A 24,243-nucleotide genomic window follows, 5' to 3' on the forward strand; every position below is an offset into this window, starting at 1 on the left:
GCCGAGCTTGCTTTCAGTCTAGAGCAGGGCTCAAGCAACCTTTCCAAGGCAGAATACCAAAATTTGACCTTTCAACTTCTATGTACAGTCCAAGAGCTGATGATACTTTTTAAAGTCTAACAGCTTCATAAATAAATTAGAATGCAGAGCTTTACTGTTTAGGTGGTAGTTGGTAGCATTAGCTGGTCTTTTGTTCATCCTCAGGCAGCTGCTTGAGGGAAGAGGAGTGAGGCTGAGCTCCCACCTTGTATGCTGATGAAAAATTGGCTTGCGTGCCCCTCTGGGCACATGTGCCGAGGGTTGCTGATTTAGCTAGTCTAGATCATTGCCACTAGCTTCCCACAAAAGCTCCAGCAAGGCAGAGGTGGAAAGACTTGACATCACTTGTGATTGAAAAGGTTCCTTTATATGCAAACTGAACTGAAACAACTGATGGCATGAATTAAAACCAATTGCCATTTTGGTTCTAGTTTGTGTGTAGACAAGCCCTAAATAAAAAAAAAAACAAAAACACAAAACAAAACATAACGTATATCCATATCTCTTCAAGTCACTTTGAAGGGTAGTGTTCAATCCCGAAACAGGATAGTACATTCAGGCCATTCTGATGCTTCCAGAAAGAATAAGTGATTCAAAAGCATCATTTAGCTTTCAGATTCCCTTTCTCAGATAAAATTGACACACCATGTCAGTGCTGTGTTTGGATAATGTAACTCTGGCAAAAATTTGAACTCCAGCATGGTTCATGGTCTATCATTGCTTCTGGCAAAAAATAGGGTGACTTCCATGTGAGTGGCAGGTTCTCAATGCCTTTCTGGATTGGGCACTTAGACCTTCTTTCTGCACCAGCTCAGAGCCCCATTTACCTCAATGAGAGTCCAGCTACAGGAGCATTTTGCAGAATTGGGCCTAACTTTGCTGAGATCTAGTACAATACAAAATATAATTATTGAAGAAAAGTAGTAGAAATGCCATTGCCTGTAGCTTTTCAAAGTATGTTGAGCAAAGCACAAAAGTATACTCTGGCAACAATCTTGTGCCAACAGAAGAGTAGGGTACAAATAAATTTCCATCTCCAATTAATATTAAAGGAAGGTTTTATTCTATCTTTGCCAAGACCAGTGGGTCCATTACAATCAAGCATCACCACAAAGGTTCAAACATACCTAGCTATGATAAATCAAGAGGGAAAAACCTGCACGAAGTTAGATAGATCTTTATTTGGAACTAATCCAGGAGACCTGGCTGCCAATCCAACAATTTTTTGGCAAGGAGTAAACACAATAATAAAGTGCTTGAGAGCACTGGAGATCCTTAAATTACTCATTACTGTAAGAACAGATCCATACTAAAGGGGAAAGATCAATCTAAGGTGCACAACTCCAGTTACATGAATAGAGTAGCTAAAGTCATCATACTTAGATTTACTTACTGCCGTGTCTTTGCTGCAGTGCATCCAAAGGAGACACTTTCCTATTGACTCCTCTTGTGCTTCTCATTGGGGTGGAATAGCTGAATCAACAGGAGAGCAATCCATTGTCCATTTGGTGTGTCTATACTAGAGTGGATAAATTGATCCTTTCTGGATCAAGCCTTGCTCCATCAATCGAAACAGTAGTGGAGACAAACAGAGTAACAAATAAGAGATGCTACTACTTCAGTTTCCCCGTTCCAGGATCCTCATTGAGCAAACTTGTAAACATGTTGTTGTAGGACCAAGATTTCAGTCTCACTGCAGACTCTAAATTTATAGTCAGAAAGTTATGTTTGCCAGCTGCACAAAAAGCACTCAGAGCTTCTGAAATCTCTGCCAGTCACACAATTTCTGCTAGAAAAAAACCCTTATTTGGAAGAAGATCAGAAATTATAGTGAGGTCATTCATACTGCACCTGAAATATGTTGTATTAATGGAAAAAGAAGGTTAAGTTGATAGTCACAAGACAACACAGGAGAAAAAGTGATACCCACCTGAACTGTCATTCCCCACAAGGAAGAACACCTCTCTCAGCAGAGATCTGTTGACAGAAAGCCAGTCTGGATGTTCCAGTGGGGACCTTCTGTTGGCAGAAAAGTCCTCCAGGATGTTCCCTGAGAGATGCCCTGTTCACAGCAAGCAGCTCTCTATGGTTTCTGCCTCTGGCCATCCTTAAAAAAAACGCAGGGCAGCATGTAAACCACCCAGCAGGCAGCAGAGGCACCATCTGCACTCCTCCACCCATACCCTCACAGTCACTCTCTATAATCAAGCCAGGCACCCCAGGACCCCCCGGGGCCCTCATGGAACCAGCTGAAAGGGTCCCAGGATCCACCCCACCGCACAAAGTGGCAGGCCCCCTCATGGACCAGGCCTGAAGGTCCAGGTACTCCTGGACCTGTGAGGTAAGGAGGAGACCCTCCTCAACCCAAGGACAAGCACTGGAATGCCCTGGCATACACCTAGATGGCTGCTGCACTTTCAGAATGGGGCCACCCCACTCACACCCTGGAGCAGGTCCCAGTGTAGGTAAAAAGAGCTTTTGCCAGGGCTACACCTGGGCCCAGGACACTTCCCAGTGCTCCAGGGAAGGACCCACTCATCCCCAATTACAACAAGCTGCATCACATCCTGGGGGTGGGGTGTGGGGGACACACCACTCCCGAGCTATGGTGTGGGCATGGTGCTGGAGGGCCCCCACCACAACTGGACCACCACCGGGAGGAGGAGGAGGCCTCTGAGCCACAACCCATGCTGGAGCCAGAGCTGGACATGGCATTGGAAGAGAGTGGCAGCCTGGTCATCCTCCTGGAGTCAGCCCCCCCCCCAGCCAGGGCACCTCTCGAGCTTTGCCAGTGCTGGGCAAGTGTCTCTCTGGTACGTACCCCTTATCTCTCACACCCCAGGGTGTGGGAGGCAGGTGCAGGCACCCAGTCAGCACAGGCAGGATGTTGTGCTGCGGTCCTCGCACGTAGAACCAAGTGCAAGGTAGCATGTTCCACCAGGCAGCCCCTGGGCAGGGGCACCAGCCTGCTGCCAACCTCATGGGAGGCTTGATGGGCCCAGCCAGCACCTGCCCCAGCTGGAAGCGGGCTAGCCACAAGGGCAACAGCCTGAGCCCAAACACACTGAGGAGTGCGGCTTCTGGTATGCGAGCGTGCCTGCAGGCAAGAGTCAGCGCCCACTCCCACAGACAGTGCTGCAAGCCACAGGGGTGTTTGGGGGCCCCAGGGAGGGACAGGTTGTTCCCAGCTCATCTACCATCCATGCAAGGACCCCTCTGTGGCTGAACACTCCCCTGGCCTGCCAACCACTGGGGGTGGGGGGGGGCCTGCTGTGCAGGCCACACATGGCTCTGCTCCAAGGACATCCCTGTCCCTTGGCTCTGGGTGTATTGGTTGCTGCTCATGGTGGGGAGGGCCCTAGGGGCTGTGTTGCATGCATGACTCACTGTCCCCCTCCTGGACTTCCTTACAGCTGAACCTGCACCATCCAAGGGCAGGGCCAACCCCACCTTCCTGCCAGGCAAGCCAGCGCTGCACCACCACCATGGTGGGCCTGCAGGCAGAGGGGCTGTCGCTGGATGCAGAAGGACCTCTAGAGGGACCATAACACCAGCCTCTGGAGAGCAACAGGGCTAATGGAGCGGTGGGTGCAGGAGCACAGGGAGTGGCAGTCACGGGCCTGGGACCAACTCATGTCCCGCTTTGATGCCGCCACTGCCAGTCATTAAACAGGGCATACTAGACTTCATGCAATGGCTGAGGGCCATGGCCACCTTTCTGCTCCCCAACTCCACCTGCCCACCCATAACCCACCACAACCCCAATGCTTCCCTAACTCCCCCTGCTTCTACCCCCAACCCAGCCCCTACAGGGCCCCCAAATCTGCCGGGGGACGGGATTCCAAGGCTGACACCTCTCAGCACTCCCCCCTTGTTTGCAGTCCCCAACCCCCTTCATGGACTGAGCCCCATCACCGTCCCAAGCCCCCCTCCCCCTCACTGTGTATAGTTCACTGGTTATGCACTTTATACATGATTATTACAAGATTTCCTTTTCACATGTTTATCTTTTTCAGCAAACCAGATATTTGTGTCTATTTATTGGGTGGGGTAGGGCTGTGGGCCTGAGGCCCCCACTGGGGGTGCCTGGGGCAGGTTATTGGGGACTGTGGGAGAAGCTCTCCCTCGGGACCTTGCAGATTCGCAGCTCCTCCTGATGGGCTTGGTGGACTGGAGCTGCACCCAGTTGCTCGTAGCTGTGGCTGGTGCCTATCCTTCACCCCAGGAGAAAGGTCTCCACTTACCCCTCCACTATGTTGTGGAGGGTACAACATGCAGCCACAACTTGAGGGACGCTGTTCTCCCCAACATCCAGTCAGCTAAGTAAGCAAACTCAGCCTTCATCTAAGCCCAGCTGAGTCATGCATTAAAGAGTTCCTGGCTTGGGTCCAGATGCCAGGGCTTCATAAGCCAGGGCAAGGTGGGGTAGGCTGCATCCCCCACAATGCACAGTGGCATATGCACATCTCTGACTGCTGGGTCCTGGTGGGGGACAAAGATGCCCACCTCCATCCTCCAGCAGAGGCTGGAGCTGCAGAGCACCTGCACTTCGCATGCCAGTCCTGACTACCCAACAAACATCTATGAAGTGTCCACAGTTGTCAACCAAGGCCTGCAGCACAATGGAGAAATATCCGTTGTGGTTGATGTACTTGGCTGTGCTGTGGTCTGGGACACAGATTTGGATGTGGGTCCCATTGATAGCCCCAAACAGATGGGGAACACCGGGGGGGTGAATCCAGCCACAACTGCATCCATGTCTGCCAGACAGATGACCCTCCACAGCAGGATGATGTTGATGGCCAACATGACCTGCAAAGTGAGGAAACCAAACACACACATCAGGGACTGAGGGAGAGAATTCCTGGGTCCCGGGGGCAGAATCCCCTGTCCCTCCCCCTAGCTCTCTTGGAGACCCCCCATGAAGCTGAAGGGCTGCAAGGGTGGGATGGCACAGTTCCCTGGGACTTCCCCCGCATACCAACCACATCCATCTTACCCCCAACCCTGCTTCCCATCCCACCCCACCACCTCCATGCAGGGATTCCAGCCTGAGAGTGCCTTAACCTCCATGAGGAGGGCCCCGATGGTGGATTTCCCTATAGAGTAGCAGCTGCTGGGTGTGACAAGCTTCCACAGGGATGACGGGCCACAGCTGAGTGTCCCGTCTCTGGAGGGCAGGGGCAAACCATGCACAGAGCTCCAGAAAAGTGGCCTTCCACATGCAGAAGCACTGGAGACGCTGCTGGTTGTTCCACTGTCCAGTAACCAGCCAGCTCCACCAGTCACAACTGGTGTGATGCCTCCAGATTTGCCTGTGCACCCAGGGGAGGGGGCAGGTGGGACCATGCAGCAGCAGTGGCAAGTTCCTGAAAGGTGGCGTCAGGCTCGCCTCCCAGAGCAAGAGGACATCCATCAGGAGGTGCAGCAAGTGCTGAAGCACCTGTGTGTGGGTCCAGTGCAAGCCTGGGGGCTGCTCTGGCACCATGGCTGGCTGGAAAGTGCTATGTCCCTCAGCAAGCATTGAAGCCCTGCTGTAGCAGCTGTGTCATCTCTCGTGGCGGCAGGCATGCCTCAGTATGGGCAGGGAATGGGCATCTGGAGCTCGGGGGGGAGGCTTTAAGGACTCATCTTGCTGCAGTTCCAGGAAGGAATTGCTGCCTACGCAACCCTGGCTGACGTGGCTCTGGGTGACCATTTTGGCAGAGTGGCTGAGCAGTCTGGCCACTCTGTCAACAGAGCAGATCAAAAAAGCCATCAACTCTGGGTGTGGATGGATGTGATCTGTTGGCAGAAGTTTTATCGGCAGATAATCTTCCAACAAACACTTGTTTCAACAAATCCCCGCAGTGTAGACACCGCCTAAAAATACATAAATGTAACTAGTGGACAGCTAATGTACATATTATGTGTGCAAAACTCATTACGTTCTGGGAATTAAAAAATAAAAACCAAAAAGGTTACTTACATTTCAGTAAGTTACAGTAAACAAAGTTAGGAGCCATAGACCATCACAAGTCAGAGCGAGGATCCAACCCAAGAAGAATCCAGAGACTTCTCATTCCAAGCAAAGATCACAGACTTAGTTGACAAGCCTGCTTGCTGGCCACCTACCTGATGAAGTACAGGACAAATTTTTGGTTTGAATGGCTACATTGATCTTATTTTCTATAGAGTCGTTTGAAAGGCAGTTCCTTGCCGAAGTTGTCACTTAGATCTTTCACTGGTGAGGGAGATGGCATACTGGTCATCCCAGTCTCAGGGCCCATTCAGCCAAGAACCAGTATGGTACAAAGACCTTGACTGAGGAATAGTTTGTGTGATGGTCCCAGGACTCTGCAAGGGTGTGTGTCTGCTCCCCCAGAATTCTAGCACATCTGTAAATACAGTAGAAGACAGCCAAGATCTCTCTCTGGGCTTTACCCATTAAAAAAGGATTAATGAAAGAAGGGTTTTTTTCCACTCACCTCCCTCTCAGTGAGGGTGCAGCCTGTGAGGAATGGAGTCCTCGCCCAACTCTGTTCTGGTTACACACTGCCTGGAGAGATCTAAAAGCTTAAGTGCAGAGCCAGCCTGCAGAGACAGGGAAGGACAAGGAGAGAGTCCTCTTCCCCTCAGGGCCAGATTAAGGTTTTGAGGAGCCTAGGGCTAATGGGAGGGAAATATCAAAGTATGAATTAAACATTCAAAACAAAAAAGAGTCAAATGTTTGTTTATACAGTTATGTAAAAGTAACACATTCTACTCTGACTAAACTCAATTTTTCAAAACAGTTTTTTCCCCAGCTTTAGTGGTGGCAAAGTCATGAATGATGTCATAATTCATTCTCAATGCTCAAAAGGGACAAAGAGATGCTCTTGAGTCCTGGTGGACCAGAGGACATTTTTGATCCTTGTTAGAAAAGAGAAGGAATGTTCTCCACTACAAGTTAGTGATTAGTGACCAGTACCGCCATAATGGAGTTTAAACATTTAGCAAACATTGTCACGTTGGATTCAGTGATAACTCAGTACATCCAAATAGATAAGCTTTTGTCTCTATATCTGAGTGTAATCTGAATTCAACAAATTGAAGAAATGTGAGTGAAATCTACGGGGGGATCATTTGCGTACTTCTGACACAGGCACTTGAGAAGACCCTGGGTCCTGATGGGGACTCTGCCTACCATCAGGGGGCTTTTGGTTAACTTTGGAGCTATAAGACCATGTGTGTGCATGTGCCTGTCTGTTAACCAGCAGCCTCAAAAATACATTTCCTGTGTATTCATTAGTTCTTCCTCAATTATAATCACAGACTAACTAGAGGAGTGGAGACGGTCCTCTGAAGGTCATCTAGCCAGGTCCCATGCATTCATGGCAGAAGAACTACCTATATCAGTAGCTCTGACACAACATGAGGTTTAAGCACAAGTTCTACATAGAGCAAACCGGCATCTGTTGGTTTAAGGTTTCTGTAAGAAAAAGATAACCCGCTAGAAGTGACAGCTCTTCAGATGGTTGCCCGGCATATTTGCACTATGTTAGCTCTTCAAAATCTGTGTATAAACATTAAACAAATTTAACCTAAAGCCTTTCAGTTTTTAGTTAATAGGACAAAACAGAGTTATTCCTTTTTGTGCTCACTGGCCCCCGAAACAAAAATACTTCACTGAAAATCAGCATCTCACGAACCATCAGATGTGGCTGGTATTTGTATAGGCTAATTATCCTAACCAGGGCTTTGTCTACACTCCCAAAATTAAAGCACAGCTGAAGCAATGCTTGAAAGAATGGCCCTGGCAGGAGTGCTGGGAGAGAGATCTTCCTGCACTCTAGGTAAACCACCTCCATGAGAGGAGCAGCTAACCTGGTGCTTTACAGGAACATACTGGCACACTCGTGTATGTTTTTTCACATCTCGAGCTAAAAAGTTGCAGCACAGTAAAGCACCAGTGTAGAATTAGCCCAGGTGTGAAAAAGCAGAGGGGACCAATATGTATTCTTGTGCAAAAGTCTGTTTTCCTGGACCCTGGCCTAAATAAGGCTAAAAAGGTGTAGATGTCATCAGGAATTGTCTTTTATTCTTATTCCCTTCTCCAATCACACTCATTCCATTCTTACCCAACATTTCCACTTGGGAAAGTAGTTTGATTCTGGGCAGAAAAATAAGGGCTAACTTCAGGTTTATTTAGCATTAAGTTCATGGAATGAAACAGAAAAAAATCAATTGTGAGGTACTATTGATGGATAGATTAAACTACTAGAGAACCAACAAATAAACAGAACCCTGTTTAGCCTACTTAGCCTGTCTATCAGGCCTGCTAAGATGTGAACTTGCAGGAGAGCCTGGGGAGGAAGAGACCTACCTCATTGAGTTTCCTCCAGTGCTTTTGCAACCCCTTACAAGGTATAAATATGCGCAGCCTAGTTCCAAGAGTCAACACTTAACGAAAGCTCTCAGTTGCATCCCAGTACAGAAAAACACAAAGAAAAGATGGATTTCTTTAATTTTTTTAGTATAAGTCAGTATAGTAGTACATTTTGAACATGATAAATCTTAAGCCCTTTGATGGAATGTACTGGAAAGTGAAAGTAATGGTATCCAGAGCAGGATGCTTTATTTTTCCTAATATATTGGAATTTATTCCTTATAGGGGGCTGGAGGACAACAGTTCTGGCTAAAATGGGATAATGTGTGTGCAGGTTCTAGGCAAGCTTCCCATCCTACTACTCTAGCATTGCTTCCTCCTCCAGATCAGACCCTTGGGTCACCCTACAATCACTCACCAATTGTCCAGAAATGGACCCAGCACACAGAGGACGATGTGCTTCCCCAAACTTCAGTTCCTTCTTGCTGCTAGTGCTGGTGCAACAGAACTGCTGTGCTTTGGCCAGTTTCCATGTTCTGCAAACAGAGTCTGTTAAGTGTATTTAGTTCTCTTGGTAGTTCTTAGTTAGCAGTGGTTAGCTGTAGTTTGTATTTGTTGAATCCTGGATGGGACTTAGCCTAGGGACAGGTCATGTGTCAATCCCCAGACTTTAAATTGGGTATAGAGTGCAAGCGTCCTATGCCTCAGTGATCCACACAATGGCTACTTGAGGTATTTAGACAAGGGGTGCATTAGTGAGATGTAGTGTATTTGCAAATCATTCAAGTCTTGAACAAAGACGGAAAGGGACCTTCACCTCATGGCACTCTTAATGCAGTTGGCACTATGTCCAGCACTGGAGACCAGGTTGGCCTTGGCTTCAAGTGCCATGACTGTTCCAGAAGATGAAGGGTCTGGTGAAGGGACACTCCCCAACATAAGGGCAAGGAGAAGCTGTGAGGAGAGCCAAGACCCTTGGTGGGCTGTCTGACATTACCCTCAGGGAGTCAGGGACCTTCTCAAGCTGAGCAGCCCAGCCATTCCCATCCTGCTCCAGTGACACTGAGTAGTGAAGTCAGCCATAGAGAACCCATATTCTCCAGGGATCTTTCAGGCAGTGCAGGGTATTTTGGCCTTTCCAGTGCTGGCAGCAACCACTGAGATGCTAGTATGGTCCAGGGTCAAGCCCATATTGGGCATTTCCATTGCAGTGAACTTGGTCCCCTCCTAATACAGGGTCCTACCCTGCACTCCCCACCATGGAGCTCCCCAGCCTTAGGAACTGAGAAGCATGCCCAGCACATGCCCTTCAGTTCCCCTGACTTGGGCCCACTTTCACCACAAACTCAGTGGAGACAGGCTAAAGCTCACACATCTTACCTGGTGCAACATGGTTGGTCCCCTGCTTCCCTGATATTTTGGTACTGCTCCCAGGACTGCTCAGCATCACCTGTCTCCATCACACCAGCACTAGTCTTTGTCCCATTAATCTTCTTGGTCAGAAAAGTAGTTGGGCCATAGAATATGCTCCAGGCCCAGGTCCGAGTGTGCATTGGGAAGTACAGGCCACTGGACTGCCACCGCCAATTCGCTGAGATCCTAGGGTGGAGGCTCATCCCACTCAGTCAGCTCCTCCTGGGTGCACATTTCTCAAAGACCCTTCTGCTCTGGGTCACTGGACAGTGACTGAGGCCAGCACTGAGCAGGAATCCCTGCCCTGGGGCCAAACCTGAACATCAACACTACTAAGCCTGCCTGTGATGCCACACCCACAAGGATGGCCACAGGGCAATGACCAATGCCCTGGTTTCCCTGGAATCATTGGAGGTTCATCCAGCCCACCCACCCAGCTGGGCTTCAGAAAGGCTATCAACTTCTGGTGCCCATTCTTCCAAACTGGTGCTAGCCCCTGAGAGGGATCCACCAGCATCCCAGGAGGCACCAACCAGGCAACAGTCTGTCCCACAGAAGGACCAGAGCTCATGGCACTAGCATCTTTTTCATCCTCCATACCACAGGATGTGAAGGCATAGCAGGAGCACCTGAAGGCAATTACCTCTAACTGGCACTTAATAAGGAGGAGCTCAAGCAGCACATCAAACAGGGCACCTGCTGGCTAAGGTCCACAGCACCTCCCAAGCACAGGCCCTTTCCCTGCATGAGGGAGTCCTGAAAAATCACTACTCCTCTTTGGCAGTCTCCCCTCATTTCTGCCACCCATTTCTACAAGGGCCAAAGGGAAATACTTATCTCAATAAAGGGCCATGAGCATCTTCATGCCCACCCTGCCCCAAACTCTCCAATGGTAGAGGCTGTTGACAAAAAGACAAAGCAGGGGCAACGCCTAAGAACAGATACTCCAAGACACTGGACTTATTTGGCCAAAACATGTATTCGTCCTTCACCCTGAAGTCTCAGGTAGTCAACCATCAAGTCTGCCCTGGCCACAATTTTAATATGAACTTTGCTATGGCATGACATGAGGAGTCACTCCCCAAGGATTCCAGGAAATAATTCAGAGCACTTCTGGAAGAGGGTACAGCATCAGCCAGAGGAGCCCTCCAGGCACCATCTGATGTGGCAGACTCAGCACACCTAATAGAGTTAGCCATCTTGATATGGTGGGCTTCCTGGCTGCTCTTCCCTAACTTGTTGGCAGAGGCTCAGCAGTATACAGAGCACCTTCCTTTCGACAGTTGTGCTGTGTTCACAGAACAGATGGAAATGAAATTGCACAAGCTTAAGGAATCTCATACTACCCTTAAAACCCTGGGGCGTATATTCCAGTGCCTGCCCAGAAATGGTTCTAGCCCTGGCCCTAGCAGCCAGTAATGCCAGAACCACTTTACCAGAAAGAACAAAGGCTATAAGCATTGGCTGAGTGATCTCTCAACTTCAACTCAGTCGAGCTCGACACACCCCGGGCAAGAGGCTAAGTTTTGAGGGTGCCATACTGGACTTCCCCATTCATCCAAGTTCCCCTTTTCTTTACCCATTTGGCAACCACCTTTTGCACTTCCTTCCAGCCTGGATCACCAGGCCCTGGATATATTTCCAAGGGTCATATTCTCAAATTCCTCTGCACTCCCCACAAGTCCCCCTCCTAATTTCTCTTCAGGGACCCCGTCACACATCTGCTCACTTAGGAGGTTCAGGAGCTGTTGTCACTGGGGACCATGAAGTTCTGCTCCAGTATCGGAGCAGTGTTCTATATCAAATATTTCATAATCTCAATAGCCAAGAGGTCTGTATCCCATCTTGTACCCAAGAGACCTCAGCAGATATATAAAGGTAGCTCAAGAAGAGCCTGGCCTCTTTGGTCTCCATCATTCTCTCTCTGGATCTGAGATTAGTATGCTGCTTTGTACTGAAGAACACATGCTTCCCATGTGGGAATTCTTCCTGTCCATATATTTTTTTTTTAAGTTTACCATAGCCTCTGCACACTGCCACTTTACAGTCCACCCCTCTGGCTCACAATAGCACAGGGTTTATCAAACACATGGCAGGTGTAGCAGCCTACATCAGACTCGAGGACAGGGGTGGGTGGGTGTCCAGTTTTATCCTGATGATTGGCTGGCCAAGAGCAGCTCCAAATCCCAGGTCCAAAGAAATATAATGGTCATTCTAGGCACTTGGAGGTTCTTGGGGCTCCTGAACAGTGACACAAATACTTTTTTAAAAATCCACATTAGTAGTGGTTCAAAGGATAGAATTAATTGGGGAGGTGTTTGACTTCACTCATACAAGAATGCTCCTCCCCCTAGACAGATTCCAAGCCCCAACGTGCCTCATAGCAAGTGTGTCCAAATTTGCCTTGATCACAACCAGTGTGTCTGCCTGCAACTACTGGCACATAAGGCGGTGTGTACACAGAGGCTATGTCCACACTAGAGGCTTTGGCCAACAAAACTGGCATTGTTGTTGTCAAAACCCAGTGAGTGTCCAGATTATCAAGCACATTCTGTTGACAGTTGACAGAAAGCAGCACTTCTGTCAACAGCCCACTCCTCAAGAGGAAGAACACTTGTCGATAAAAGGTGGGTTTATCTGGGGGGCTTCTGTTGACAATGCCTCCAGGGTGTGTGCAGATGCCCCAAGAGGACACTGTCCACACCAATCCCAGCTCTATGGTTCCTACCTCCAGCCCTTCTTAAAGCCAGAGGGAGCACACGAAACACTGGCAGGAAACTGAGTGTGGGGAACCAGCAGAGGTACCATCTGCTGTTCCCCATGGCTTCACAGACACTCTTTGCCACCTGGGAAGGCTCAGATGAAGACAGCCAGCCACCCTTAGACCTCCCTGGGCCCTCAAGAGAGCAGACTGAGGGGCCCCAGAAGCCACCATGGGGCTCAAAGAGGGGGCCCCCTCCAGGGCTGAGGTGCAGACCCACTTGGACCTGAGGGGCAAGGAGAACATACTGCAGGACCTCAAAGCAAAGTGCTGCTATGCCCTGTGCCTACACCTGGATGGCCACTGCGCTGGCAGAACAGGGCCACTTCCCACCCCCACCGATCCATGGAGCAGGTCCAGGCTAAAGTAAAAGCGCTCCAGCAGGGATACATCCAGACCCGGGATGCTGTCTGACACTCCAGGGCAGGACTCGCCACCTGCCCCTATGAGCTCCATGACATGCTGGGGGCGGTGGGGAAGATACCACCTGCAACTCAAACTGCACTGGAGGCTCCCCACCACATCAAAGTTCTGGTGCCCCCACGGTGTATAGTTCAATGGTTTTGCACTTCACCTTATTGTAAATAGTTTATTATTACACCATTTCTCTTCCACGTTTTTATTTGGTTCAGTTCTTTATTCACCACACCCACAGCCATATTTATTGGACAGAGGCGAGGGACGGGTCGTGGTGGGGATGGGGTAGGACTGTGGGCCTGAGGCCCTTCTGGGAAGGATCACTGGGGGCTACGGGAGAAGCTCTCCCTCAGGGCCTCCTGGATCCGCACCCTGTCCTGATGGGCCTGGTGAATCGGAGATGCGTCTGACTGCTCATACTCATGGCTGGTGTCTGCTCCCCATCCCAGGAGGAAAGCACATCACGTGGAGCCACAACTTGGGGGAAATTGGTCTCCCGCACATCCAGGTTGGTGACCAGCCACCCGAAGCGTGCCTTAAGGTGACCAGAGGTACACGCTACCTGCATTCTGGCCCAGTTGAGGAAGGCATGGAAGAGTTCCTGGCTGGGGTCCAGCTGGTCAGTGTAAGTCTTCATGAGCCAGGCTAGGAGCAGGTAGACCGTATCCCTGATGCGTAAAGGCATCTGCATGTCCCCGACCAACAGCTCATGGTGGATGACAAATATGCCTGCCTCCAACCTCTGGGACAGGCTAGAGTTTCAGAACACATTGGCGTCATACGCCCAGCCCGACCATTCACAGTCTGTGACCGTCTACGGTGGTTGACCAGAGCCTGCAGCACCCTGAGGAAGTATCCCTTTCAGTTTATATATTTGGCCATGCTATGCTTTGGAGCACAGATTGGGATGTAGGTTCCATCGATGCCTTCAGGAACCCCAGGGCAGCAAATCTAGTCTTGACTGCATCCACATCTCCCAGACAGACGACCCTCTACAACAGGATGGTGTTGATGGCTGTCACAACCTGCAGAGGGAGGGGACTGAACACGCATCAGTGACTGAGGGAGGGAATCCAGAACTCCAGGGTGGGAGAGTCCCTGGCTCCCTCTCATCCCTTCCCCCAAGCTCTCAGGGAGCCCCCCAAGATGCTGTCAACCCTTGCACCCTGACCCTGCTCTGTCAACAGATAGCTTTACTCTAGACATAGTCACATAGCCCATCACGCTGGGTTCCACATGTGGCTGCTCCAGCAAAGGCTGGTATCAGGTTACTCACAGTCTTGCTACCACTTGGATAAGGTTGCCTTGAACCTCCCCCACAAGTACTTACTGTGCTACAGTAATGGACTGCTCCAGAAAACATTCTGCAGAAAGCTCTTTTTGACACATCAGCTCCCTTCCTAGAGCTAGTGTTGGATGCTTTGAACTTCAGCTGGATCCAGGAGACGGGGACCCCAGACGAAGCAAGATTCCACAGCAACAAAGAATCTCAGAGAAGTTCATCTGGCCTGCACGGTCTTCCTACCATACATTGGGCAAGGTGGTGCAAGTCTTCATGGACAACAGCTTCCATGTTCTTCATTAAAAGTCAGAGAAGAGCATGCTCATTGGCTGTATGCCAGAAAGTGCTCCTTTTCTGAGATTCCTGCATCCATCTGAAGGTTGGTGACCTTCTGGTGATTTGATGATGATTGGCAGATTGTCCAGAGGCTTCTCTTCTCACCACAAGTGGCATGTTTGATCTTCCAGAGGTGAGGGTTTCCCCTTGTATACTTAATCTCCACCAGGAAAAATAAAGTGCCACTGGTTTTACTCCCAGTGGAGGTGGGGCAAGGACCCTCTGACTGCCACCTTTCACTTGCCATGATACAAAGGTCTGCTGTACATGTTCCTGCCAATCCCTCTCATCAGTTGGGACAAGGCTTGGATAATCATGACCACTCCAGCCTGGGCTCAGCAGCTCTGATTTGGCATGCTCACGAACTTTATGATTTATCCACCTCCACACCCCCAAGCCCTCCTCCAAACTGACTAGACCCATTGTTGGCTCTGTTGTTGTAGGTAAGCTCCTGCATCTTGAGCTTGCATCCCTGCATCTGTCAGCATTACTACTCCATGGTTGACCATGGAGGAAAGTATCTGCTCAGAGGAAGTCCAGAGGTCTTACTGGGAAACAAAGTGATCCATGAAACTGACATACCAGGCAAAGTAGACAATGAGTGCTGGAGTGTGATGTCTATCCCAGATACGCTCCAGTCCATCCTTGACTACTTGCTGCACCTTGGGAATTAGGGTCTGGTGCATTCCTGTCAGAGTGCATCTTGTGCATCTCAGGCAGACAATCTTCTCCTGTGACACAGTGGTGCAATTCCAATGGAGCCTCAAGTGACTTAACCACAGAAATGAGATCCTGTTCCACAGTGGGACTGCTACCTGGTCCTCTCCTGGCTTAGCGGGCCATCTTCTAAATCACTTGGCTCCTCTCCCTTTCCCACCTGCCCTGAAAAGTATTGTTCCTTGTGGCAGTCACATTGGCAAGATTTGTCTCATATAAGAACTCTGATCTTGGAGCTTCCATATACTACCTTTTATACAATGAAAAAGGTCCACCGGTGGCCTCACCTTCCCTTCCTGCCAAAAATAGTTTCCACCTTCCATGTGATCCAGGAAAAGATGTCTCCATGTTCTGGATGTCCTGAGAGCCTTGGCTTTTTAGCCTGAATGGACATAACCTTTCCATACCTCAATACAGCTCTTTGTCACTACAGCCAATACAAAAGGTCTATTGGTGTCTGTGCCATAGCTTTCAAGATCTATTATGTTATGCATTTGGACCTGCTATGCGTTGGCAAATGTCCCTCTGCTGCCCATCATCTAAGCCAACTCAACCAGGGCTCAAGGCTTCTTTCTGACACACGTGCCAATCCATGACACTTGCAGAGCTGCAATGTGACCCCCTGGTCCACAACTGCACATCTCACTATAACATTAGTCAGCAGGCCAGACCCAATGCCATGATGCCTGAGAAAACATGAACTCTTATCTGCCTCTTTGGGTACTGCTTTAGTCATCTAATGTGGAATGGGCATGAGTAATCACCTGAACAAGAAGAGAGTTGCCTGTTTCATAGCTGGTGTTCTTTGAGATGTGTTACTCATATCTGTTCCATGACCCACCCTCCTTCCCCACAGACCAAGTCAAGATAGGTCCAGAACAGTGTTCCCAGTGAGTTAAGTTCTTGAGAGGCCATGAAGAACAGTCATGTGCCAAATGATTAGGAGAGCATCCACAGCCACCACAGTAGGCATCATGTACTTCTACTGGTGGTGCACATTTGCATATGCCTTGTACACATAAAATTTATTCTGCCTATGGATGGAAAAATTAGGGGGAACGCTGGTCCAGACCACCTCGGAGAAGCAGCCCTTGCAGTCAGCCCCCTTTCTTCTAAGCCAACCAGAATGGATTAAACAAAGAGCTCCTTCCTTCCAGGGGGCATGGGACCCAGTTGGAAGATTAATACAGACCTCTTGAAGTCTACCCTCAGGCCAAAAGGAAGACACAAAAGTGATCATGAAAGCTCCAGCAGGACTACATTCTTAAAAGTAATAAAAGGTTATTTTTTTAAAAGACCTTAAAAGTAAAAGAAAAAGAGCAAAAATACGGGAGATCTGAGTCCTCTGACAACTTCTGTCATGAAGGTGATCTGTGTGGACGCTCAAATCTGGGGATGCATGAAGCTGAAGAAAATGAGTTAGGTTCAGAAGATAAACTAGGAAAAGAACAAGTTAAAAATTACTCGACTTGAAATGGGCATACATAGTGCCCATTTATGAATATGAAAAGGGAAATTAGGACAACCCAGGAAACGCAAGACTAGTCTGGGCCAGGAAAAATAATGGAGCAAATAATTAAGGAATCCGTTTGCAAATGTGGAAGATAACAGGATGATAAGTCACAATCAGCATGGATTTGTAAAGAACAAATCATATCAAACCAATCTGATAGGACAAGAAATCTTGGGGATAAGGGGAAATGGTAGATGTGGGATACATAAAGTATTTCATACCGTCTCGCATGATCTTATAAACTAGGGACATGCAACCTAGAAGGGGTTACTAAAAGTGGGTGCATAACTGCTCAGATAACTGTTCCCAGAGTAGTTAGCAATGGTCTACAATCATGCTGGAAGTGCAGAAAGAGTGGGATTAGTTTTGAGACTCATGCTGTTCAATATGTTCATAGACAATTTAAATAACAGAGTGTATGCTTATAAACTCTGCAGATGATACCAAACTGGGAAAAGCTGCAAGAGCTATGAAGGACAGCATTATAATTCAAAGTGATTTGGACAAACTTGACAAACATGCTGAGATAAATAAGATGAAATTCAATAAGGACAAATGCAAAGTACTCTGCTAAAGTAGGAAGAGTTTCACTTATACAGAATGGGAAACAACTGTCTAGAAAGGAGTACTGCAGAAACATCTAGGGGCCATAGTGGATGATAAACTAAATGTGAGTCAATAGTGTATCACTGTTACAAGAAAAGCAAACATTCTGGGATGTATTAACAGGTGTGTTGTAAGCAAGACGCTAAAAGTAATTCTCTACTCTATTCTGTACTGATTGGACCTCCCTAGGAGTAGTGTGTCCAGTTCTGGGCAACCCATTTCAGGAAAGATGTGGACAATCTAGAAAGATCCACAGGAGAGCAACAAAATTATAAAGAAGTCCAGCAAACTTGACATGCACGAAGAACTGGGGTTGTTGAGTCTGGAAAAGAGAAGACTGCGAGGGGACATAAATACAAACTTCCAAGTACCTAAAAGGTTGTTATAAGGAGGAAAAAAATATTCTCCTCAACCTCTGATGATCAGATAAGAAGCAGTGAACTTAAGTTACAGCAAGGGAGGTTTAGGCTGGACAGTAGGAAAATCTTCCTGTTAGGGTAGTTAAGCAATGGAATAAATTGCCTAGGGGAGGTGGTGGAATCTTCATCACTGGAGATTTTTAAGAGCAGCTTAGACAAAGATCTGTCCAGGAAGCTCTAGATCAGGAGGTGACCAAACGGGGGCAGGCCTTCTTTGGGAAAGAGGGAGGAGGGGCATGAAATGTCATAAGAGAGGGTGATAAACAACTGACTGCTATGTGTCAGGCTCATCCATCTCATTACAAGTGTTGAAATATTATTGTTTTCATGTATATGCATTCACATTTATATACTAATTAATAACGTTTTTACATTCCATGTATTTTGTTACACATGCTGGCTTTTTTTTCCCCCCATACAAACAGAACGGACATTTCCATCTGTTTGGATTACATTAGACAGGTCGGGGGCTGGGAGTGGGGTAGGGGGAGGGGAAGCTGCTAATTTCAGGGATGAGAAATGGGGCCTGCTATAAAAAGTTTTCTGACCACTGGTCTAAATGGTGCTTGGTTCTGCAAGAAGTGCAGGGGACTGGAATGGATGACCTCTTGAGGTTTCTTCCAGTTCTAGTATTATATGATTCTATGAGGATCCCGTGAGTAAACCTCAGAGTAAATTTGTTTTCTCTCAGTCTCCCAAGACTGCCATACCCCTTTTTGCCTCCTTCAAGGAAATGATCAGGGATAAATGGAACAACACCGATAAAGGGAAATATATTAACAGCAGCAATCTCAGGCTGTATAAACATCTACGAATCAAGGAGTCTGATAACAAAGGAAAAATTCTTGCCTTATGGAACCTACAGATAGAAAGAGGCCACCCGCAAGACGGGCTTTCAAACCTTCACCACCACTCTCTCAGCTTCCCTGGAACTAGCTACATTGCAGGAGTGTAGCCTTCCTGTCTGGAAGTTCTCAAAGCCCTTAAAAGATCACCCTGACTGTATCTTCAGCTTAAAGAAAGTCTTCCTAAGTAACAGAGTTTATAGCAGATACCTGCATGGATGCAATGATGTCTTAGCCAAGCACCATTTATGGCTTCAACAGTAAGTCAGACATCCACAGCAAGTCCTGTAGTTGGTTTCCCTGTATTTGGAAAAAAGCAGAATTAGATGGTAGCTGACAATACAGCAAAATCTAAATGATAACGCCCTTCCCCACTAAGTGCCCTTGAGAGAGAGTACACAGACTAGCCTTCAAAGATGTGTGTTTTATTCACACCTCATGAGCACAGAAATATTTGCTGATTCCCCAAGAGAAAACAGAATAGTCAATGCCTGCAAGTGAGGGAAAAATCTCCAGAGGGACCTCAGTCTCCTTTTCCCAATTCACTTCATGAGAGACACTCCAGAATTGAATCTAGGAGTCAAGATTTCCCATTTCCTAAATATATATGGTTTTCATTGACCAAAGACAATCAGTCTGCAAGAGAACAAGACAGGGATATTCCATTGAGCTGGAGGCTATTCCTCACCTGTCCTTTGCCCTTTCTGCTTAGATCTATCGAACAATCTGATTCAGAACAAAGTAACTCATCTTTTGGATTATGACTCAGTGTTCCCAAATGAAGCTTCTGCTGGTTCTCGTCTACCATCTTCATTGGGCAGAGGCAGATGAGAGGGTATCAACCATTCTGATCATCAAAGGACTCAGTTAAGTAAAGAAAATGAAGTTTTAGGTGGATACCTTGGCTCCTGTACTGTCATTCCTGTCCCAGCGTGACTCCTTGACTTCAGTGGACCTTGTGGATGCATATTTCCATATCCCATAAGACTTAACTCAGACTTCTAAGGTTTGCTACTGCAGCAAACATTATTCAGTACCAAAGAGTCCAATTCAGCCTGTCCTCGGCCTATATTTTAAAGGTGGCGATAACAGCTTGACTCAGTTGCAGAGAATAGAGATGAACCTCACCTGGAATGTCGTCATAATCAGATCAATGAACAGCAAAAAGAGCCATGTCTTGGATGTTGAATCTTCTCCTGGTACACAGCTTCATCAATGACAAGAAAAACTCTCCTGTTCAACATAGAAATTAATCTTCTTGCTCCAGAACCACATGCTATCATAACATGACCCCGCCCAACTGCCAGGACTCAGTGTCATCCATCACTCGGGAAATACAGTGACACAGAAATGTTCATATTAAGGGCATAGGATCACTACACGGAACACTTGAAAGGTAAGTATAGGTTTGAAGGCAGGTGTTCAATTCTTTACAGTACCGGTCATCTCATGACAATGTGCACAAAGCCATGCCCATCTACCTTCCAGATCCTTTAGTTCCTGCAATCACTGACAGCTTGGAAAACTGGGGAGCTCACTAGGGGACCTTAACAGCTCAGGGTCTGTGGAAGCACAGACTTCTTAAGAACTGGCAGCTATCAAGCTGCACTGTAAGGAGTAACTGCACCCTGTTTCAATCAGACAATATGACTAGACAACCAAGGGAGAACAAACAGTCCAGCACTACCCACAAAAGAAAGAACAAATGAGTTGGGCAGAGCAGTTCCTCCTTTCTCTCAAGCAATCCACATCAAAGCGGACCTGAATGAAAAGGCAGATTGACTCAGCAGGCAGAGAGGCAACAACTCCATGTGGAGCCTGAAACAGGTGGTTTTTTCATCTCATTGTTCAGATGTTTGACCTCCTCTCTAGCAAACTGTGAATCATAAAAACGAAGAGGCTACAATATTTCACAAAGGAGTCAGGTCCTAGTGACATTTTGGTGATCATCAAGACTGTAAGGGGTTCTGACACTGACTACCCTGTAATTCAGGATGCTTTCATAGTGCACAACTATGGCTCAGAACCATGACACCAGAGACCATACAACTCACAAAGATTTCATATGGGATACCATCAGCCTGATTACTTCTTGCAAGGTGATCCCAACAGCCCTTTCAAAACACAGGTCTTCCCAACCCTATCTATCCAGATTTCTTAGCTTGCTGACTCTCATACCTTTCCCTCTGGTTCCTCAGCCATGAACATGTGAAAACATACCCATTATCAATTTCCTTCTGTGCGTGCTCACCACAGTTTGCATATGAGACACCTGTTTGTCAGGGAAAAAACAAAACAAAAAGCAAGAAGGGCAAACAAAAATCATATCCAAGGATGAAGTAAGAAAAAGCAAACACATACAAGTAATAGAAAAAAAACAAACATGCTATTTCAGTCTTCACAATTAAGCTCATTATGTTAATTGTTAAGGCACTACAGGACTGCCTTTTTTTTTTGGTGAAGCTACAAACTAACATGGCTACCCCCCTAAGATATCTGACATTCTCTTTTGCCTCTGAAGGAAGAAACAGTCCCTCAGCCCCATCATTTCTGGATGATGTCAGTTTTAACACCTTTTTCCCTGGCATGGACGCTCGTGATTACTTTGGTGAGCTGGTGGGGTGGGAATTCTAGCTGAGATGTCTGTTTTCCCATTAACTTTAAAGACCCCTCATTTGTCTTTTCTTAGGTTGTAGAACACTAATTGCTCCCTACCCCACTATTTCACTGTTCTAAGGTGCTGAAGTTGTACCAGTTTACAATAGCAATTTTTCTCACACACACACACACACACACACACACGTAAGTGCAGGTTACAGTTACGAATATAGGAATGTTAACCATCCAGCTCAGAACATTAGAAACTTTCATGAATCATTAACATTTTTCATACATAGTACATTGAGTACAACCACCTGTTTCAACTGGTTATTTTGGGGGTTCAGTCCCCTAATACCCATTATGAGGTCTCCACTTTGATTATCCTTCTCACAGTTGGCCACAGGGCCTCCTTTAGACACTTCCCTTGTCACCCTCACATATTAGGGAATGCAGTCCAGAAAATAAAATAAGAACCTGTGACGGCAACACTTATTTCTCAAGAAGAACATTTTTTAGCTGCTAAGATGTCAGTTTGGGACTTAATTTCTCTTGCAATATTGGTAGATAACATATATAGGCTTCTTAGAAGAACCCAATTTTAAAAAAAATTCTGACAGATCATTATGATGTGTATTTGTAAGCATTTTTCAATCAACCAATTTACATTTTCACAATTGTGCTGTCAATTTCTCACACACTGAAATTCAGAAACCAAAAGCTCTATAAATTAAAATACAAACTGTCAACATACACTGAGGCTACATGTACACTGGCCCCTCCCTTTCAAAAGGGGCAGCAAACAGCAGGCTGAAAATGTAAATGAGGCACTAATTTACATATTCAGCATTCCACTTGCATATCGTCTGCCACTCGCTGCTCCTTCTTCCTAATTTGTTTCAGGAAGAAAGGTGCTTTTGGAAGCAGGGACATCCTTTCGAAGGGGCCTTGGTCTATATGGCTATTTTACATTTTGAAAGCAGCTCTTCTGGAACAGCAAGTGGCTATCATTATGCAAGTGAGATGCTGACTATGTAAATTAGCACCTCATTTGCATGCCCCTTTTGAAAGGAAGGGGCCACTGTAGACTGCCTAAGTAATTAATCAAATCAAACACCAATAAAATTCTCAAGGAACATTTTTCTTACGTATCTGTAAATTCCAATGTTAATCATTTATGAAATATATTTTAATAGATTTGCTTGTGAAATTAACATTTCTAACTTTTACTGATAAACATGTAATCTGTCTAGTGCTACGCATATCTAATGCGATGCTAACATTCTGCTTATGCCTCCCACTTGACATCATACTATAAATGCAACTGGGTCAGGATTACAACATTTAATTAAATAGTAACGTATTACAAGCTGATTTCAGACACCAAACATTAAGGCTGGGTCTCCACATGCCCCTTCCTTTTGAAAGCGGCTTGTTAATGAGTGGGTTCGAAAGATGCTAATGAGGCGCTGCAATGAATATGCTGCGCCTCATTAGCATAATAGTGGCCGCGGCGATTCAAAAGTGTGGCTTTTCAAATCGCACGCTGCCCGTGGAGACGGGACCTTCCAAAAGGATCCCCCCTCCCCAGTTGTCAAAAGCCCTTCTTCTCAACATCAGATAGAAAGAAGGGCTTTCAAAAACTGTGGGGGGCCTTTCGGAAGGTCCCATCTCCACAGGCAGCACAAGATTCAAAAGTCACACTTTCGAATCGCTGCAGCCATTATGCTAATGAGGTGCTGCATATTCATTGCAGCACCTCATTAGCATCTTTTGAACCCGCTCATTAACATGCCCCTTTTAAAAGGAAGGGGCACATGTAGACACAGGGTAACTGATTTTACTAATCTCAATTTTTATTTTCATATAAGTATTTTAAAATTGGAATGGAAAAATCCTACCCACCAAAACAAAAGGAGAATATGTTTTCAAGTAAGATGTAGGCTGAAAGCTTTTCGTGAACCACCAACTAGTAGTTTAACTAAAAATAGACTATTTTAAGATTATTTTTAAACAAAGTAGCCACACACAGTATTTCTTGCAAACTCCTTTAGTTTTCTCCCTAACCCCACCTGTGGCTTGGGATTTGCTGGACCCAACTACAATGGCTCTCTAATAGGCCAAAAAAGAGAAGTTACTCACCTATAGTAACGATGGTTCTTCGAGATGTGTCCCTGTGGGTGCTCCACAATAGGTGTCGGGCTCGCCCGGCGCTGCAGATCGGAAGTCTTCCAGCAGTTTCTCCTGGATCGCGCATGCGCTGGCGCGCGCCGCCCCCCTGCACACCCCCAGCCGCGTGCACGATCCGGTCCCTGCCAGTTCCTTGACCAACCACCTCAGATGCTCCTGAAAAACACTAGACAGAGATCTGAAGCGGGGAGGATGGGCGGGTGGTGGAGCACCCACGGGGACACATCTCGAAGAACCATCGTTACTACAGGTGAGTAACTTCTCTTTCTTCTTCGAGTCGTCCCCGTGGGTGCTCCACAATAGGTGACTACCCAGCAGTAATCCAAGTAATGAGGTGGGTAATCAGTTTATGTGCAGCTTGCCCCCGAGAGGACTGCTGTCGACAGACAGGTATCCTCTTAGAATACCCGAGGCAGGGCATAATGCTTGGCGAAGGTGTCATAGGATGACCAGGTCACCGCTCTACAGATGTCTGTTAATGTGATGCCCTTGAAGAAGGCTGTTGACGCCACCACCGCCCTGGTGGAGTGAGCCCTGGGCGGGGCCAGCAAAGGAGTCTTTCGAAGTTCGAAGCACATTTTTATACAGGACACAATGTGCTTTGAGATTCTCCGGGAAGAGAGACCTTCTCCTTCTGACCCGGGAGCAAGAGAGACTAGAAGCCTGTCCATTTTCCGGAAGGACTTAGTTCTGTCTGTGTAGAAGGCCAACGCCCTCCTCACATCTAGGAGATGCAGGCGTGCCGCCTTGCCGGAGCTGT

The 24,243-nt window shown here is 47.2% G+C and overlaps 1 long non-coding RNA gene across 1 annotated transcript; it reads right to left on the bottom strand.

Annotated features, from left to right (window-relative positions):
- Positions 1 to 4,662: 4,662 nt before the first annotated feature.
- On the bottom strand, positions 4,663 to 6,679 carry LOC142015629 (uncharacterized). The gene is made up of 3 exons (XR_012646207.1): positions 6,507 to 6,679; positions 6,154 to 6,416; positions 4,663 to 4,851 (listed from the first exon to the last, which is right to left on the bottom strand). It is a non-coding gene; the product is annotated as an uncharacterized LOC142015629 (long non-coding RNA).
- Between the last annotated feature and the right edge of the window lie 17,564 nt (positions 6,680 to 24,243).

This window comes from Carettochelys insculpta, chromosome 7 (assembly GCF_033958435.1).
Source record: "Carettochelys insculpta isolate YL-2023 chromosome 7, ASM3395843v1, whole genome shotgun sequence".
NCBI lineage: Eukaryota > Metazoa > Chordata > Testudines > Carettochelyidae > Carettochelys > Carettochelys insculpta.